The following is a 22,068-nucleotide window of genomic DNA, read 5'->3' on the forward strand; positions in this document are numbered from 1 at the left end:
CTCAAAACATATGGTCAAAGGTCTACCTAACATCAACTTTTCTAAGGGAGAATGTTCATCATGTTTAGTGGATATGAATCTCAATAAGTATGATAAAGGGAAGTCTTCTAGAGCTCTAGTTGTTCTTCAGTTAGTTCACATGGTTTTAGTAGGACCCTTTGCAGTGACTTCAGTCAGCCAAGGCTGCTACATCCTCACATTTTTTGATGACTTTTTGAGATTCCCTTGGGTCTACTTCCTTCATCACAAGAATGAAGTGATTCATAAGCTTCAAGCCTTTAAGACTCATGTTAAACACAAGTCAAGGAAAGCCATCAAGGTATTATGGGTGGACAATGATAATAGATATGTAGACAAATGACTTAGAGACTTTCATAGAATTGAGAGGATTGATCTTCAGAGTCCACCAACATTCAGTCTGCAGAGGATAGATGTTGCAACTATAAGGATTATGATTCTCAAGACCATGGCAAGTTGCATGATAAAGGCCAAGTCTCTCGATCCTACACTTGAAGTTGAAGCCATTAGCAGTGCTACTCACATACTTAATAGGTCTCCTCATAATGCCTTAGATGGGAAGACTCCTCTTGAGGCATGGTACGGAAAAAAACCAGATGTGAGTCATTTCAGAGTCTTCAATTGTCCAGCATGGGCAAACCTATCTTCCAGGAGTTGTAAGGCACTGACACCTAGGCCTTGTACCTTCATCGAATATGAAGACAATGCTAAAGCTTACAGACTAATGGATCTAGAGACTCACAAGATTTTTGTGGAGAAGGATGTTCACCCAACTTATCCTCTACTCCTTTCCACACATCATACATAGTGGAAATTGATAGTGACTCCAATGATAGTGCTTCAATAGATTTAGACACGTGGGGTTCTGTTGATAGTTGTAGTGAGAGGTCACATCATTAGTCTAGTCCACATGCTTATGTTGCCACAGTGAAAGGTCCATCACAACATGGTACATCTCGTCTTCTAGCTTCAGCTTCAATTGACTTAGGAGACAGACTTGAGGATTTACATATTCTCTTTGATGAAGGTGATCCTTCTACAGTTGATGAAAGGGCTCACTCTGACCCTCATGTCCATTCTCTATATGATCATTCTTCACAGGTTGGCATGATTGTGGATCCTTATGAAAATTTTTTGGAGGAGGTCTCTTTGTCATTTGAGGAGACAAATGGTTGAGTGGAATAGGTTCAACAGATATCCTTGCCAGATCTACATTTGTTCTTTTTAGCATAGTTAGAAGGGGCAAAAATCAACATCAGCATAGGGATACTTGAGCAGGTTTTAGGGCCACCATACATCTTCAAGATTGTACCTTTCCTTTTTTTCTTCCTAAGGGGAGAAGCATCATTCAACATTCTTGGACTAGCTTCTTCCTTGGAGTGGCTTTCACTTGTCGACATTCTTCATTTGGGGGGGGGCAACTATCTTGCCTCTCTTCCTCTTCTTTCTTATGGGGGGACTTTTTCCTCTTATGAGGGTTAGTTCTTCTCATTCTTTACTTATGTATATACTGGATGTATGTCATAAAGGAGGGGTCTTGATTACTCCATCCATCCATGCATCCCTCTTCATCTCTCTTTTTGGGGGAGGGTTTTTCCCATGAGGTTTTCCCTCTTTCTCTAGTTTATGAGAGACTACATTTCATTATGTACATGGGTACCTAACATGGCCTAGTAGCCAAGACCCATCATGCACTTCATCCTAGTTTTCATAAGCTTAAGGGCATTTCCCTAAGTTGCACTTAAGGGGGGGTGTTGGTGTAAATTAGTATTTACTATTTACACTTACTTAAGTTTACTTAGGTTAATGCATTATTTAATTATTTTGCATTATTTTATTATTTTATTTTGTGAGACACTTAGGAGTTTACACACCTTTTTAAGTTGTCATGTTGACAACACATGAGTATGCAACTCCATTTTAGTACATGGTATCTACAACACTGATTTGCATGTCACACCCTTGTAGGCTTATCCTCTCATCACCGCACTTACTTTCATGCTTAATGGAGGATAACCCATATCTAGTGGACATGTGCCTAGTTGTATGACATACCATGGTACTGATTTTGAGGCATTCTAGATGTATCTTAGAGGCCTTTATAAGTAGGCACTCCTAGTGTACTCTTAACATTGCATATTGAATGAATATATTGTCATTCTGATCATACTCTCTCTTTCTAGTCTACAGTTGTTCTTGTGTTTGAGTTCTTAGTTCTTGGGTGAATTTTTTCCTTAGGCAAGTTCTTATAGCTTTCTTTTGCGTATGCTCCCTTCTGAGTAGTTCTTGATGTTTCTTTCTTGCTATGGCTTCTTGAAGTATACCCATCTGCTTAATTATTATTGCTACATAATCAAACTTGGGAAATATATTTTCTTCATCTAGGCTAACATATCCATAGGTTATTACCTCTTCTACCTTGGATGAACTAGGACCCAAAATTGGGAATTGCAAAGGTGTTGCATCTGTGCTCTGCCTTTGAAGAGTTTGACTAGGAGTGCAAATTTTGGTAAAGTTACTAGTGCTTAAATTGCTGCTAGCTCCTTTGGTTTGGATGTCAAATCAGTCTCATCAGGCTTGTCCTTTTATACCTCATTGATTTGAATTGCACCTTGTTCTTGTGTATTTTCTGAGATGGGAGTGCTATCCATAGGTGTACTGACAATGCATTCTACTATCTCCCTCCTCTAATATACACCCAAGGGTTGTGAAGGTTGTACACTAGTGACTTGAGGAGTGATTGTAGGTAGTTCTTGTGTTTTCACCTCCTCTCTTGCAGTTATAGTAATATTTGATTTAGCCAATTCATAGTTACCAAAAAGCTTTGGCATCTTTGTCCACTTCTTCTGCAAGTAATGTTATGATTGCTATAGAGGCCTCATTAACATTAATGTCATAACCTAATGTCCTTAGCCATCTCACTCTAGGAATTGTTGCTTGAACAAATGTGTGATCAACATCAACTAGGAAACAAACACCATAATAAATTTTTTCCACTAATGACACTAGAAACCTTAATCTCTTCTTTACAGATTGTTTAAAATCCTCAAAATAACTAGTCATTACTGACTCAAAGTTATCTCCTAACTATTCAATGAACTCTCCTATTTGAACTACAACAAACCTATTTGTCTTCCATGTAACATTATCAAATGTAGAAAATGTGTTCTATACATACCAAAATAGATCTTAATTTGCACTGACCACTCATTGTTTTCCTTATTGCTCGTAGATTTTTAATCAACTTTTGTAGCTGCAGCTCAGTAAGATCATATGTATGATCCTTCTTCACAATCTTGTAGCCCATATCTACTATAATGCAGGGTATACTATTCAATATACTTGATTGATAAAACTTATGTGCAATTATTCTTACTACAAAATCTATCAGGGGATCTATGATTGTGTCTATGGTCATTCCCCTCTTGTTCCACACAACCCCTATGTTCTTTTCAATAACATCTTTAGGCTCACTTCTCATAGTCTTTGACTGATCTAGGGTTGGATATCCTATTAGCCTATGAATTATCCTCTTTGTGATTTTGATTGGTCCATTATCTAACCATACTGAGCTATCATGAATTCTGCTCAAAACAATCTTGATCCACTCAGTTTTCAAAATGTTAGGAAAATCTAGTGTACGAGTTAACCCTTTCTTTTCTACAATTTTAAAATTTTCCCTCAACACACCATTTTCACATAATATTCCATACCCCTCTTTGATTTCCATGTCACTAATACTCACAATCTCACAATTATAACACTTTCTGACATCTTGTATCATTAAAACTTGCGGTGGTATTATGGATAATGCATTAGAGGGATCTTGTTTGCATGCTATGTCTGGAATAGCTTTGAAAATAGATGAATTTATCTCATTTATAACTAACTAAACATTTAAAACCTCCTTTCCCTCTACTATTTTCCCTTTGGAAGAAATAGACACCATCACATAAATCTAGGGTTCGCAAAGTATGAAATAATGTAACTCAACACATAATGAATACCTTTCAAATCCTAATGAAGTCGTGTCAATTGCCAGTTCAAATCTTCTCCAAGTTCCTTAGATGAAATTTCCAAATCACCTTTAGCTCTTCTTTCTCTCTCTCAAATTTGAATGATGTTAAATGAGAAAAAATTGATCAAATATCTTTTATAACATTGCAATTAATGCTAAGTGCTTACACAGCTATAAGCTTGCATCAACTGATTTCTGACTCACTCGACATCCACTTGTCTTCCCATTTACGTGATAACCATTATGAGCTCAATATCAACTAGCCAATCTGTTAGCTCAACATCCACTTGTATTTCACTTAGGAACCATAGGAAACTTTTCATGCTCGATAATAACATGAAAAACTTTAAAGATTTTTGTTTAATTCCTAATAACACTTTGCATTTTATTCATGCTTAAGTAATCTTTTCAGAACTAAATCCTTGGAACTAATGTATGATGCATCTTTTTAAATATCAGTCCCACATACTGTAATCAACTAAAAATGGTCTTCTAGATTATGAACCCCCTTTCTAGCATTTTTCCATAATTTATCTAATAGTTATTTTTGATCAAATCCTCAAAAATCTATTTATTTGATTATAACCTATGGTATGAACACTTTATCTCAAGTTCATATTTAATTAAAAGAACATGTCCCCCTTTTAATTAATTAAAATTCCCCACTCATCTCTTATCCTAAGTGTGCATACATAAAGCATTATTCCTATTTTAGAAATAAAAGAAAAGGCATTTTTGTCTACACATGAATGCACAATTTCCTATGTGAGAGGAATCTTCTATTTTAAAAATAACTTTAATTCTCCTCCACACATTTCAAACCCTCTCAAAATTCAACCATTAATTGTGATTGGTTGAGATGCTTATGCACATGGATCACTCCAACTTTCAAACTCCACCCTTGATTACATTCATCTTGCCTCTTAATCTCTACCATCCATTTTTCTTGAAAAGGGAGGGTTCTCTCCACATTCAAAAAATCTTAGTCTCTCATGCTATTGTTTTAGATTATAGTAAAAACAAGTTTTGAAGGGACCCCAAAACCCTTTCACATCCTCAAAAAAGGAAAAAACAAGCCATCCATCAGGAAAGAGTCCTTATACCTACTAGAAGTATTACTAAAATCAAGTTTTACAGGGACCTGAAACCACTAACAAAGTCCAAATAAAGTACCCAAGTTTTACAAGGACCTAGAACCATTAGTACAGTTTAAAAATTAAAAGCCAAAAAATAGGACCAAACATAGGAACCAGAAGTAACAACCAGCAAACATGACCTAAACAAGATCCCAACCAGAAAAGAAGACCTAGGAAACTATTGCAGTTCCATAATCATCTTAACTGCCTCCTTACCAATCTTAGTCGTGTCCTGGATGGAGTTAGCAGTTAAAGAAGAAACAATAATCAAAGCTTTCTTCCTCTAACTTTGACCTATCCTCTTGCTAGGGCACTCTAAAAATATGGTTCCTTCATTTGGTCTTTTGCCCAATGTCACCGCAGCTGTACAGATGCTTGAGGTTACCTGCTCCATTTTTGTTCCACTTTCCTTGATGAGCATTCTAAGATTCTACTCATAATCCTTTAGATTTTTTGGGATATCTCCCATTTTCACCTCCATGTGTTGAATAATAGCCCAGTCAGCCTCCTGGTTATGTTGCAAGGTATCCACTTTCTTCTTCAACCCCATCATTTCATTATAAATCTAGGAGTCGACCTGAAGGAAAGAGTAAGCTTTTTGTTTGGCAGAGTGAAGGAAGGAAAGTTTGGTTTCCCTCACTAGGGAGTCACCTGCGTCATTAGCAGTGGTGTGTGGTAAGGGGCCAACTTTATCAATTTGTACCTCCCCATCCAATGACTCCTCCTCACCAAGCTCTGCAGGAATATGATGGCTCAGGACCTCCTTATCTTGTCCCTCAATCTCCTTTATAGGAGTGGAAGATATCCCCATGTTTTCCTCCTCACTCAAAATGGTTGGATCATTGATTAATTTTTCTTTCTCTTTATCACCTTCCCCAGAAACAATATGAGTATCCTCATTATCAGACTTGCTCTATTCTAAGTTATCCTTAATAGTATCTTCCTCTCTCCCTTCCTCATTTTTGTCTTTCATATCCGGATAACCATCTAGGTTAGAGCTAAACTCCCTAGTATCCATCCATTCCTCTTCCTTAGGGACATCCTTATTTGAGCCTTCAGTACTCTCCACCTCCATATCCTCTTCCACAATTTGTCTTCGAGAGCTAGAGGGTTTCAGTTTAGCCTTAACTTTCTCTTTAACATTCTCTTCAGTTTTACCTTTTAAGGGTTTAGGATTCTTATGCTTTCTAGTGGAAGGAGACGAAGCAATGGATTTATTTTTACAAAAACCCTCAATGAGAAAAATCAAACTTTCATGTAAGATGGGTCGAGATTGTTTTTTTCTATGGGCATTCAAACTTTGGAGCAAAGAAAACTGCAAATAGAAAGGGAAGGAAATTCTGTCCTTATACCTGAAATGGTTAAGAAAGACAAAGTGGAATTTGTGCACCCTTTTATTCCTTCCATCAAGGATAAAATACTCATGAATACAACAAAGCACATCATGCCAAATACCTTTAATCTGTTGCACATCAAAGAAGTATCCATTCTTCTCCAATTGCATCTCCTCTTCATCCATCTTCGGGAATTTTTTGTAGGCCACATTGGAAATATTGGTCTGCTTCTAGAATTTGATAACTTTCATGGGGAGACCAGTGGCCTCGACAATGAATTCCTCAGTAAGCTTTATAGAGACTCCATGTAAAGCAACTTTGTCTATTGTTATGCTATTGTTATGCTATAGTTTTTCTTGGTGATTTTAGAGAATTGGAGCATTCTTGAATTTTTGCATTTTAGCTTAGCTCTCATTCTACTAACATTATGGCATACTTTTTAGCTTATTTTCATTTATGCTTTAGCTTAGTTCTCTTTGTTAGCTTGCATTTGCATTGCATTTTATTCTAGATTCTTGGATATTGGCACTCTTGCCTCTACTCTTTGAATCTTGCATTCTATGGTGCACCTTGCAAGGGTTGCATACTTTGGTTCATTTGAGAGCCACCATCTCATAGCCTTTGCATGTCATAGATAGAGAGCTATAAGCCAGATCTTGAGACTCCCTCTTCCATGGGTTCTCTCAAGAATAATGGTTTATAGAAGTGTGATACTTTTATGCACACACATACCTGTTGATTGCTTAGTTTGATGAGGTGTGATCCCTTCTCCACTTGATGTGCTACAATCCTCCTTTCTCTTCCATGTCTTGTTCATCTCATCTCTTACATTTTCAATGTTTACATTGGCTTTGCCTTTGTCAAACTCACAACTAGGTTCCTTTGACCTTGTTGGACAATATTGACTGATGTGACCAATCTTCAAACAACTAAAACATGTGGTTGGACTCAACCATCTTTTGTAGTCACTCCTGAAGTGTGTCCTAATACATTTTTTAGGAACATGTCCATACTCTTGATAGTAGTGACAACTATACCTTGTGTTATAATCTCAATTATAAGAGTTTCCATTGTACTTTACCTTTGTTTGCTTGTTTTATGTCCACATGGGTTTAGATCTACACTCAAAAAATCTATGTCCATACTTTTGATAGTTATAAAAATATCCTTCAAATCTTTTATTATGCATGGTCTTGGTTCTGCATTCATGTGCTTGATGACCTTGTTTGTTGCACTTATAGTAGTGACCCATGTTTTTCTGCTTAACATTCTAATTTACAGTCTTGCTCCTACAAACCTTAGTAGTATGTCCTATCTTACCACAATTATGGAAAGTAGATTTTGAGTTCTTCCCTTTGTTAATTCTTTATTCAAAACTTTTGGATGATTCTCCTTCTTTAGTACTTGTTTATCCCAGTCCAGATGTATCATTGTTAGATCTAGGGGATCTCATCAATTGTTCAAAATATTCGATAGCTTTATTTGGCTTATTGAAACTTTCAGAAAACTCCTTTTCCCTTTTTAGGTCATTTCTCAACTATTCATTTTGCAACTTTAGTGTTGTTATCTCAATGTCCTTGGCATTCAGTTCATGGTTTGCATTCATCATCTGACTCAAAGTTTCTAATTGCATGTTAGCAATCTTGGTTACCTCTAATGGTTTCTCTTCAAGTTTGTTGGTCAAAACTCTTTTTTCATCTTCAATTATGGCTTTGTCTCCATAGCTTTCTTCTTCTATTCGATCACCTTACATAGTAATATGGCTTGAGATTCTTGTTCTCTATTAAGGTTTCTGATCTCTTCAACTAGGGTTCTGTTCTTTTCGATTAAATTTGTAATTGTTGCATCAAATTCATTGGATTTTCCTTTTGAAAATAGCTTAGTAGTGTCCATCTCTTTGTATTATGTGTCATTCTCCTCAAGAGAAATTTCCTTCCTTCTCTTCAATAATTTCTTTAGATCATCTCTTACTTCATTCAACTGATGTAGAATGAGTTTTGTTTCAATTCCCTAGCTCTTAATGATTTTTTTCGACTTGTAAACTTCCATTTCCAAGATCTTTCCTCAAAGCTAAAAAGCTCCTCTTTTAAAGAATTGTGCTCTAATACCAATTGTTGGAATTTACAATAGGAAAGGTAAACTTCTGGGGGCGGGTGGTGAATCAGTGCTTTAAACTTTGACCCACAAAATATTCACCACATCCATCTCATACATTCAAAAAAAAAACTAAAATACCATGTAAAACATATACATCTAAAGCATATAAATAAGTAAGAATTCACACATATATGACACCAGATATGATTACCTAGAAACCCTCCAATGAGAAGGTAAAAATGGGGTGGGGATGACACCCACAAATCTTCACTACTATAGTATTAAAGTGTATCCAATGAAGGTTACAAGCTTTGATCATGAAACATGATCTACCCTATGAAAGGTCTACCCTATTAAAGACTTGCAAAGATTGTTATGTCTTTCATTGTTAAAGGATCTCAACACCTTGTTAGAAGTGTGCTTGGTAAGAGGACTTTGATTCACAATTAAGCAAGCACCTTGCTAGAGGATTTCAATATAGCATGTTAGGACTACTCTATTAAGAGATTTAACTGATTCACCTGTTAGAATGTCTTAGCAATGATCTTGTAGTTAGCACTCTGGTGCTTCATGACAGATCATCTCTATTCTACTGTGTACTTGATCCTTCTTGATCAGATGTCTCTCTTCTATTCACTGCTTCCTTCCTCTATTCTCCTCTAACTGATTCTGTAATTTAGATTATAATGCCTTAATCACCATGAATTTCCTAGTTTACACATGCAAAACTCTCCTTGATCATTCATTCATTCCCTTTTCATGCTTAAAAAGTTAGGGTTTGTCTTCCTTATGAAGACCTAGGTGACTTAGGGTTAGATATGAATCAATGACTATGATTTCCCCCATATTGCTTCTTAAACCTTCCCTTTACCTGATTGGATACATGTAGTGCATAGGGGTTCCAAATTAAGATTTTTCCTTATCACTAAAATATCATAATTCAATCTCTAAGTCGCTTCAAAAATAGTTTATATAGTAGTTTGTGCCAATACAAACAACTATGCCAAAACTGTGTTACTCGACAACTAAAGTCCTTGGTGCTTGATAGATGCTAACTTCAATACTATCACTTGGCATCTGAATGACTCAACATGCACCACTTGCTCGACTCCTGAATCACTTGGCACATACTTTTTGCTCGGTACTTGAGTGACTTAGCACATGGGTGACTCGACACTCATTGTTTACTCGACATGCTCTAACTTATATGTTATGCTCGACATATGTTACTTGTTCAACATGAACTAAGTAAATGACTTATGTGTATAGAAACTCACTAGTCAAAACCATTTTGAGATCAACACCTTTTACATATATTTTCAATTCATGACACACACACACACACACAAACTGAAATCCTCTTTTAGAAGTTTATGTTACAACAACACTAGATTATTCAAAGATAAGTGCAACATATATGCTCCAAAAATTGAGAATTAATCATCAACAACTACTTAGTAAGGACCGACATAGAACCATCCATAAATACAAGCAATGCCTCAAAAATATTTTATGACCCAACAACTTGGACCCATAAATGGCTAGGGAGCTAGACAATCCTACTACATAAAATGTTCCTACCTGAGTATTCCAACAATATATGTCTAGTCATAATAATCCAATTATCTTGATTAATGTGAATTCTCAAACCCTCACAAAACATTAATTTATTTTTTACCACTTAATCTAAAAATCACAAGTAGAGCCAACCTCCATAGGGCCCTAGTCTCTAACACATAAGATCCTCTAGTAGTTACTTTTGGGCCCTAGCACCTATGGTGAGAAACTCACCTAGGTATTATGCCATATTCACATAGAAAAATCATAAAATATTTTAGGGCACACATTCCCAGGGTCCCATACCCCTAGTCTCAAAATCCTAACTCAACATCTAATACACTTACACATAAAATAATGAGATTACAATAGGAAGTACAACATGATTTCAAATAAGCCACAAAATCAAGAAGCCTTTGGTGACCAATAGCCACAAGGGATGCATGACTCATACAAAAATTTAAAACATCCAACATAAGGTTTAAGAGATATTCCTTGATCCCATGACCCTAAGGAAGACCCTAACTCTAAATCAATGTACTTACACATAAACCATAACATGCATACAACATGATTAACACCAAGCCACGTGAATAAAAAAACCTTTAATGAAAAAATGTAAAGGAATCACAAAAACTTAATCAATGGGTGTAAGTCCACACAATTAAAAAAACTTATAAATATATCAAATATTAATCTAACAATGTCATGTTATTAATTAACAATGTTATTTATTTGACATTAGCACACAACACATAATAGTAATTAAATATTATTTAAAAATTGTGTAATATTAACTTTACTTTCACTAAATATGGTAGAATTTAATTTAGAAAGGAGTATTAAATATGAGTGGGAAAATAAAATAATAAAAAAATATATTTCCTACATTTACTCCTACTTCTTCTCTATTAATTACTCTTTCTTCTAAGTTATTTTGGGAAGGGAGTGGAATTCAAGACCTATTACTTATGAGTGGCCTTAAGTTACCAATGAGGTAAGTCAATTAATTGAGAAACTTTCCCAATTATTATGTAGTTAATTAAATAATAATTACAAATATGAAATAAAAAAATCAAAATTTATAATTTAATTATTTCATGAAGGTTGAACTTTCATGTACAATAACAGTACAATATCATGCATTTTCTTGCATCAAATTCTTAATCCATCATTCTATTTCTTATTGAAAAATATGGTGGAATCATCATTTTGGCTTTTGAATCTCTCAAATCCTATAAGAATTGAGAAATTTATACCATTTTTGGTGCACTCTGTCCAAATGGATGTTCCCAAAATTAGTAGTCTGAAAGAAATTATGGTTGAGGAGTCAAATGGACTCATAAGACCATGAGATGTTGGAAGTTTAATTAGGAAACTAAGATACTGAGGGTGGCGGGGGGTGAATCAGGATCTACAAAACTTTTACCCTTCAAAATAACTTTACTACACTCACGATATTGACTTTCCCATATCTAGTTTATGCATAACATAACTTGTAAAATCAAATGTTGTAATAAATAGATATAACTATCAATCACACTCATGAAATGTAAACACATAAAAAATAAAATTGATTACCTAGAAACCATCCAAGGTGAAGGTAAAACTAGGGTGGGGATGACACCCACAAATATTCACTACTACAATAACAAAGTTAACTTGTTAGGGTTTTAATTTTGATCACTTTTGATGATCTATCCTATGAGGGGTCTTCCTGCTAAAGGCATTTAAGACTATAAGGTCTTACCCTATTAAAGGATTTTGCACTTACAATGAAGTAAGGACTCTGTTAGGATATTTATAAAGATCTGTTAAAACCACTCTATTAAAAGATTCTCCCTAATTCAATCTATTAGAATTGTCTTAGTACTTGATCCTTCAGTCTGCACTATAATTGCTGATTACATATCTCCTTCCAATCTCTCATTTGATCTCCAATTTGATATGTCTTTAAATAGTCCTTCACTTCTTCATAAGGTCACAATACTTTGTTCTTCTTAACTCTCTCATGCATGTATAATCCAAAACTTAATTCATTTGCTTCCTTCACACAATTCACAATACCTTTTATGATAACTCTCTTCACTTGTGTATAAAATAGGTTTGGATCTTCCTATTTAATGACTTTTGTGGAGTCTTCCAAACACTTTCATTTTTTCCTCTTCATTTGATTGGTTGTTCATTCCTCATAGGGATCTACGATCCACGTAAAAAATGAGTAACAACCTCTATAACAAACTCTACAATCATTAAATGTTGTTTCCATGTCAACTTGAAATGATTTACCAAAAAGTCTATAACATTTTAGACTTTTATGTTCTCTCTATGTTACTCAAAACTCACTATTTTAGATTCTCGATCATAATTGTTATCTCTATTGTTGCTTGACCTTAACTGTGCTTGACTCTCTCTATAAAAACTCAGCATCAATGTGCTTTGTCTGCTTGACATTCACTAGGCTTGGCTTGTATTGAAAATACTCAGTGACCAAAGACTTTCTCGGCTTCTATAGATTTTGGCATATATATGATTATTTACAAGTCTTTACATGACCCATCCTATATAGAGTAGCTTAGTTACACTGATGACCATCTAACTTTGCCTTATATATAACCAAGTCTTTGAAACTAATAGATAACAAGACTTAGAGCTATGAAAATGAGATTATAGGAGATGGTAGGTATTTAAAATATCTACAACTTTTATTTTTTCCATAAAAAAATTGTTTTGATGTTTAGAGGGTCTACCAAATAGATTTCGAGAAAATGTCATAGAAGACTGAATTTAGGACAACCCTGAAACCTCCATATTCAATTCACAAAAAGCAAAAGTTAAATGAGACAAAATTTCATTAAACCATATGTGGTGTAAAGAGATTGATTCAACTAAAATGTTTCATCATAGAATGGATAGAGAAGTTTCAAACACATAAAGATCATTCAAGAAAAATTCAATACATATCATTTGAAATCTTTCAAAAATAATTCAAACATACACATATATTATTTTAGATTTATTTCTCTTCTTATAAATGTTTCAAGGTGAAGGTTTGAAAGAATCCTACTTGAAGGGTCTTCTTCTATTTGCCAAAGTGATCCCAATACTTCCCAAGGCCCTATCGAATCATCCTCCTACAACTCTTATCTACCTTTCCAAAGTCTCCTAGCCAAAAGATCATCAATAGTTTTTCCTCCTATTAAAACCTTAGGAAAACTCCATATTTTTAGAGCACATGAAGCTTTGTAAATGGTTACAATTTTTTGCAACCGCTTCCCAAAGGTTTGATTAATTAAATCAAATATTTAATTATTTGTTTTATTTTATAAAAAATTTCTAACTTAAATATTATATTACCAATACATATATCCAAAGGAATATACTTGGAATAGTAGTTAAGATTCTCCTCTTTTCTCTCAAGGTCAAGGGTTCAACTCTCATGTATAATCACCTAAAAATGGTCACTTAGAGTATTAGTCCACTTCTTAGCATTTTGGCCAAATTATTTAATCATTTTCCTAGACCGAATCTCTAAAATCAATTTATTTTATTTTAACCTATATCCTAAGTCCATATTTGATTAAAAGAACATGTCCCCTTTTAATTAAATAAAATACCCCATTCTTCCAACCCACTCTAATGTGCACACATAAAGTCTTTTCCCTATTTACAAATTAAAAGGAAAGACTTTGTCTCACATGAAAAGTCAACTCATTTCTATTGTTAGAAATTATCTTGCACATGGATCATGCCAAAAGTCAATTCCCACCCTTGATCACTCATTTCTTGATCTTGATCTCAACTATCCGTACATCTTTTAAAGGGAGAACTCTCTCCTTCTCTCAGGATCCCGATTTTGAGCATTGTTATGCTAGAGGTTTACTTACAAGTTTCTTTGGAGCATTTTGTGGAGAAATTATATCTTGTTGTCTCATTCTTGCATCCTCATTATAGCTTAGCCTCATTTTCATTGATCTACTTTCTTTACTGTAGCACAATACACCTAGTTTACTTAGGATGGCTTGGTAATACTTTCATGTTGTTAGTATAGTTGCATTGTGCATCTCATTCTAGCATAGTTTCATCTTTGCATTGCATACTTGAGAATTATTTGACACTGGCACTCTTGTTCTTGTCTAAAGATTCTCTCATTTCATGGTTTACTAGCAAGGGTCACATCTCTAAGGGTCAGCTATGAGATCTCTTTATGCTTGTTTGTATGCCTTTTCACTCCATGGCTATGGATCTCTAAGCCACAATTCAAGCTTTCCAACTCATGAAATAGCTTGGATATAATGGTTTAGAGAAGTGCACTTAAAGTAAATTTTTGGTGCCCATCATGGGGTAGAACACTTCCATTCTACCTCTCTAGCTGCATTTAGTTGTGCATTTTTGCTTGCTATTTCTGTACTATTTTCTCTCTGTAGAAAAAATTATCGTGCGATACTTTATCAGTATCGTACAAAATTTTCCAATACTAAAGTGTGATACTTTACCAGTTAAAGTATTGCATGACCATTCAAGAACTGTCACCCCAATATTGTAAAGTCTATCACACATGTGTTGTGAAGAGTATCGCATAGAGGAAAAATATCGCCTCTATATACTGAAAAATATCATATGATAATTTGTTAGCAAAAAATATCACCCTGTCTCAAATTGATTGGTGTTATCAATTTTTGCTTCTTTAGCATTCTATCTTTGGATTTCTTAGGTTTATTCACTATCTAACAAAAATCTTTTGTAGGTTTTATCTCATTTTTGGACTGACCCTTTAATAGACTGACATATTTGTTTTGTAGAGTTCCTCAAAAATTTCTTGTAAATTTCTATAAAAGAATGCATATTGAAGATTTTATGCTAAAAGGATACTAACTCTTGTTTGTAGGGCTACCTAAAAGGAAAGAAAAAAAACAACAACCAAATGTGCTTGCCTTTCCTTCATCTTTTGTGTAGAAATATACTAGTTTTTCATTTTCCATAGGCATGTAAAACTTGTGAGTAGGGTCTTTTGGTGGTAGGAAAGTATGCTCTTCACCCTTGAGGTGAATCAAAAATTTTGACCCATCCTTAAATCTCAAAAGTGAGTGGTATACTCCACTTTTTAGTAGTTTTAATTAAATTTCTTGGTGTGTTTGGGGGAAGTGACTAGAATAGGAGAGTATGCTCTTCATCCTTTGGGTGAATAATAAATCTTGACCTCCAAGAGTGGATCCATTTTGTTAATCTCACTAGTGAGATCTTACCTTTAAGGGGTATGCTATTGGTGGAAAGATACCAATAGGAATCACCCAAAGTGGGAACAAGAAAAACCCAACTAATTTGATCCACTATAATCACAAACCCCTTGAAAAAGGCCAAAGCCTTAGGGGATGTAACACTTGTCTTCATCTAGTGGAAGTACTTGTGGGATTATGATCATAAGAAATCACTAGGTGAGAATGTTTAAGGTACTCTTGTGGCCATGAGGTCCATTACCTACCACAAGGTAGGGTGTCCTATTCATAGGCGCAAGAGGAGTGTTCCAAACGACACCCTTTCTAAACACCATAGGGTTATAAGCTACCTTATTTATCCACTCAACATATTGGTGCAAGGACCGATCCTAGTGGACTACTCAGATCACCCCAAGATTTTACACTCACCATTTATGTCCCCTTGGTTGTGCCAATGACACCTTCATGACAAAGCCAATATCTATTGTGGGTAACCACCTTGTGTGAGCCAATGAGGCATTTAGCATAGGCCAAGGTGTTGAGTAATAAACCATGACCTTAGGTAGTTCTTCTTGGAATGTGTCTTTGAATGTGAAAAGACTTGTGTAAAAGTTCTCGAATATCAAACATGGTGGTAACATTCATAGGATTTTTCTTTTGATATCCCAATTGCTTGTGTTGGCAAGGTTTCTTTTACCCTTGTCAAACTATTTGAGACATGTTCATTTCCATTACTATTTTCAAACCATGGCATTTTTTGATACAAACTTGAAGTTCTGTATTGTAAACTGCATTCTAGTCCGAGACATTTAAGAATTCAAACTAAACATAGGTCTTTTAAGCTTTAAGTTTCATTTTACAAAATTCACTAGCCCTTTATCACATGGTCTCTTGAGAAATATCATGTGATCATTGGCACCTGAGAAAGTATGCATGACAATTGAAAACTATATCACACTCTGCTTATTAGGTCTATCTCACTGCTTTATGAAAACTATCGCATGAACCAAAAGTATCGCTCAACTATAGAATGGTTTATAATATGATAATTATTGTTGATTTTATATCACCTAGCTTACTAAGAAGTATCACCCAACCTTTTTTTCTTGTATAATTGAGTTATAATTGCATCATATCTAATTTAGGGGTGTTTTCGCTGCATTCTATCTGAGTCTAGTTTAAAATCTTCATGTTTGTAGTTGTTCAAGTTGAAAGGATGGATCTAGTTTTCCAAATGTGAGATAAAACATCACTAATGATCACTTGTCAAAATATTATTACCTCACTATTCTAGCTACTTTCTATCGAGCTTCTTGTTCAACTTCTTCGCTTGAGTCATTAGTGCTGTAAGTTCTTGAGCACTCTTGACAAGCCACTCACTTATTTTATCTTTGACAAGTGATCGGTCTTAGCCATATAAACTCTAAATCCAAATTTTTTTAATCTCATCTCATTAGATGAAGACATATCCTTACATTTTGGATGTGACTAGGATTTAAGTTGGTCAAGGAAGTAATCCTTCATTCACCTTTAAACAATTGACAACTCCAATTAGGCATCCTCATAGACAATCTTGTGAGGAAGAACCTGTCTATGATAAGCCAAAAGAGGCTAACACTTACCAAAATCCACTCTATATTATTTGAGAACCCTTTCAATACTTCCTTTTATACTCCTTGGGCCGAAGACATTGTTTCACTCACCATGCATCCTGAAGAGAGGAATTGCTACCTAGAGAAACTCTGTTCACAAAAAGAAGAACAAGCATGCCTAGAAAAGAAAAGTTTGCAAGAGAATATACACATGATCACTAGGGAGAGATCTTATCATAAAGACAATATTAATGCTCATACACATAATGCTGAGAATAGACATGCACATGGTTACTGTAGCAATCCTTTTGAGAGTCACCCTATTGGTGGAAATAACACACCACCTAGATCTCCAAGAATACACACATAAGCATGTCCATTACTACCTAGACATTTACAATCACATCATGAAAGTGAAGTAAATGATAAAATCACTAGTGAAGATCTTATGCACTTTCAACAAGATAAGGTTGCCTAAAGGCTAATGCTAAAAGCCTTAGAAAAAAATGATGACCAATATTTCCAATACATGACTTCTAGGGGATGGAAAATCCTCCATGATTTTGATGTGCAAAGAATCATCCAAAAGAGAGAACCCACTGAGGCCAAAATTTTGAGGGAAGAGATGCAAGAACTCAAGAACCAACTTTCTCAATTATAAGCATCCAAAGAACAACCTCAGACTTCTTTTGCAGTATCTATATGTTCTCTTCCATTTGATAGAATTTTCTACATGGTCCCATCTCCTAGGGATATAGAGGTTCCAAATATGATAGAAATGATGATTCCCATGATCATGTACAACAATTCTATGCTCTTAGCATAGATTTTATGAATGAAGACACTTATCTCATGAGGTTGTTTCCTAGGAGCCTGAGGGCCAAGCTATAGAATGGTTCAAAAAGTTGTCCCCCCCCCCTCAAGTCATTTGATGATCTTGTAGAATGATTTATTCAACAATATTCTTACAATATTCAACACCCTCTCACTATGTTATACTTGTGCAAAATCAAACAAAAACAAGGTGGGCCCTTTGCTACATACCTCCAATGTTGGAGATCCTTACACTCAAGGTACCCTCGACAGATTCTTGAAACTGAGAAAATTGACATCTTTATCAACACACTCATACCAGAACTATACTATGACCTTAGAAAATAATTATTCACATTCTTCAATGACATGATTAAGAGTGCTTACCATATTGAGGATGTTGCCATTAAGAAGGATGACATTGAGCTAAATAAATACAAGAATGGAAATGACAATGGCAAGGACAAAAATAAATCTTGGAACAAGAAAAAATATGTTTTCAATGATGGAGTCATAGATGCCCCTAAGAAAAAAGATCCACCCTTCCACTTGTCTAATGCTATTATGCTACAAAACAACAAGAGACTTCAAAGTCTCAATCTTTTGACAAAAACAAGAAGTCCTCTAAACCAAAATGTGTTTACAAACTGATGGTGGAATCATATGAGGTAGTCCTAAAGACCTTTCTAGCTAACAAGATTATCACACTACCTAATAAATCTCAACCCTATGACCCACCCATCAAGCCTACTTGGTGGAGAGATGATTACTTTTGTAGCTTTTATAGGAGTAAGGGACACAACACTAAAAAATATTTCAAGCTTAAGGACATCATCTAAGACCTCATTGATAGAGGCAAGGTTGTTACAAATGGCTTAGCTAAGAATTCTGATCACAAAGCCTTTAAGAAACCATTACCCAAGTACAAAAAAGGGGAGTCATCTCATGCTAACAAGAAGAATCATGATGCTAAGATCAACTTTTCAACATCATTAAAATCTCATCTAATCAACTCCAAACCATTTCAACATCATTAGAATCCTTTCTAATCAACCCAAAATCATCCCAAATTGACTCAAAACCATTCTAAATCAACCCTAATCAACCTAAAACATGTAAATATCTTGAATTAATCATCATATGTCCAACCCTAGGAATTGCATGTCCCTTAGTGCCTTGGAAATCTATCAAACTTATGAAATCTGACCTTAGCAGTGTCATGTTCCTCATTGCTAGGTCAAACTATCATTTTCATCATCCGATCATTAACATTGTTGAATCCCTCAATTCTAGATCATGGTATTACTCGATCCATTTAATAATATTTAACAATTTCCTTCGATGTTATTATGATCAACCTTATCAACCAATTTCAATCTTGTGGCATTTACAATGTTCATCAAATGTCACATGTTCTTAATCCATGTCATGTTTCCTTGGCATGCTACCAATCCTAATCACTCAACCAATTTGATCATGACTTTGATCTACCCACAACATCCTAGTTGATCTACATAATCATCGCATCTCATCAAAAGGATAATCCTACATTTATCTAATCAAATTGACCAATCATTTACTAATTTAACTTATAATATTAGATAACCTATAATCTATTCCCTTGTCATTTCAATTATGTTCATCCTACATTACTAATTATTCTTACTAACCAACATTATAAATTAATTAATATTTATTAATTAATTGATTCATCTTTGCAAACTATGGGAATTCTCAATTTCCTAAGTCCTTTTTTCTACTCCTAATTTCTATTTTACTAATTTCCATTTGTGTGGAATTATGAAATTTTAATTCAAATATTCCACCTAGTCTTGATACATGGACATCATATGTCATAGATCGTCTCTTTACACTTGGCTAATGTGTTCCATATTTGACATATATTATTCCTTACACATGACTATAATAAGCCAACTTCATCATAGATTCTTGTCTACAAGTAGTTTTGAGGTGTCATATGCACATCATAGATTCTCCTCCACTTTTAGCCATGTTGACTTTTATGTGTCATAGAATCCTACATTTGGCATATTGCATCATGTTTGTCATAGATATTATAAGGAATATCATGCCAAGTTGCACATTCAAAGTGACAAGTGTCCATCCTCTCATTCAAGTCTCACCCCTTGCATTTTGGCTATAAATTGAGCCATCTTGCTCTCATTTTTAATCCTTAGAACCCATTAGGCTTGAACCATGATTCTAGTATTCTCAATAGCATCATCATATAATTATCATTTGATTTCAATTATGTGCACTATAGGCAATTGGAGCTACATCAAAATGAAGAAGAAAGAAGGATATGAGAACTACAATTGAAGAGGGGGTTTTACTTATGTTGATTCTCTTTATTTTGATTAGTTTTCATGGTAGATTAGAAGGGTCTAGTGTATTTTTATTGAGTTTTTATGATTTCTCATAGTATGCTAGGTTATAACCTATTTTGTAGTCCTACAATAACTATCTTTCTAGATTCAAATCCGTGTTTTGGCTTGACCTCTAGATCCTTACTGATCAGATGTTCTTTGTAGCTTATCTTCCACACTTTCTTGCTCTGCCTTTTTCTCACATATACATCTTATTTCATATTCCACTTGTATATATTTATCCTCACAACTTTACCTTTCTTATATATCATAAGCTAGGAGTAACTTAGCTTGAATACCCTTCCAAATAATCAATAAACATCCAAATAGTTGACCTCAATCAATTAATTATTAAACAATTGCATTCTTCTATCATTCAACCAATACTAGGATTGAACACTCGGTAAATACTATTGTAATCACCCAAAAATGGTCATCTGGACTATAAGCCCCCTTTCTAGCATTTTTCCATAATTTATCTAATGGTTATTTTTGATCAAATCCTCAAATATCTATTTATCCGATTATAACTATGGTATGACCACTTTATCCCATGTTCATATTTAATTAAAAAAACATGTCCCCCTTTTAATAAAATAAAATTCCCCACTCATCTCCTATCCTAAGTGTGCACACATAAAGCATTATTCTTATTTTAGAAATAAAAGAAAAGGCATTTTTGTCTACACATGAATGCACAATTTTTTAGGTGGGAGGAATCTTCTATTTTAAAAATAACTTTAATTCTTCTCCACACATTTCAAACCCTCTCAAAAGTCAATTATTAATTGTGATTGGTTGAGATGCTTGTGCACATGGATCACTCCCACTTTCAAACTTCACCCTTGATTACATTCATCTTGCCTCTTAATCTCTACCATCTATTTTTATTTAAAAGGGAGGGCTCTCTCTGCATTCAAAAGATCCTAGTCTCTCATGCTATTATTATGTTGTAGGTTTTCTTGGTGATTTTCTAGACTTGGAGCATTCTTGCATTTTTTCATTTTAGCTTAGCTCTTATTCTACTTACATTATGGCATAATTTTTAGCTTAGTTCTCTTTGTTAGATTGCATTTCATTTAGAATAGTTTGCATTTACATTGCATTTTATTCTAGATTCTTGGATATTGGCACTCTTTCCTCTACTCTTTGAATCTCTCATTCTATGGTGCACCTTGCAAAGGTTGCATAGTTTGGTTCATTTGGGAGCCACCATCTTATAGCCTTTTCATGTCATAGATAGAGAGCTATAAGCTGGCTCTTGAGACTCCCTCTTCCATGGGTTCTCTCAAGAATAATGGTTTATAGAAGTGTGCCACTTTTATGCACACATTTTTGGCACCCACCGTGGGGCTTGAATTAAGTTTCTAGCTCCATTTGCTTTCATTTCTCATTTTTGATTTTTTATAGCAGCATATTGGATCTAATCAAGTGGTTTTGTAGAGTTCTCACTTTGGTTTTAAGGCTAACCCATATGCAGATTGGTTTGAAGGCCAAAACCCTAGTTTTGAAAGATTTGATCATATCTCCTAAACCACTTGGAGTTTGGTTCTAATTTTTTTTTTCAAGTTGACTGTGTGTCCAAGATGTCTTAGTCTAATTTTTAGATCATTTTGACTTGATTTTCTTTAGTTATGTTTTTTTATTTATTTTTCATAAAAAGTCATTTCTAGTTGCAACTCAGTGACTTTTTTGGAAAAATTACATTTTCAAAAATTTTTTTGAATTATATATGGGGTACTTTCTTTGTGTTTTGAATTTTGAACTCATATTAGGCCTCAAAAACTCGATTTGATAAATCTAGTCTATTTTGAAAAAATGCGTCCCTAGGGCACAAATGGAGAGATTTTTTTGAATTTCTTGCATTTTTGGAAATCTCTCTAGTTTTTAGCAAGGGTCT

The sequence above is a fragment of the Cupressus sempervirens genome, chromosome 5 (assembly GCF_028749045.1).
Source record: "Cupressus sempervirens isolate cs-2001-9-10 chromosome 5, ASM2874904v1, whole genome shotgun sequence".
Lineage (NCBI taxonomy): Eukaryota > Viridiplantae > Streptophyta > Pinopsida > Cupressales > Cupressaceae > Cupressus > Cupressus sempervirens.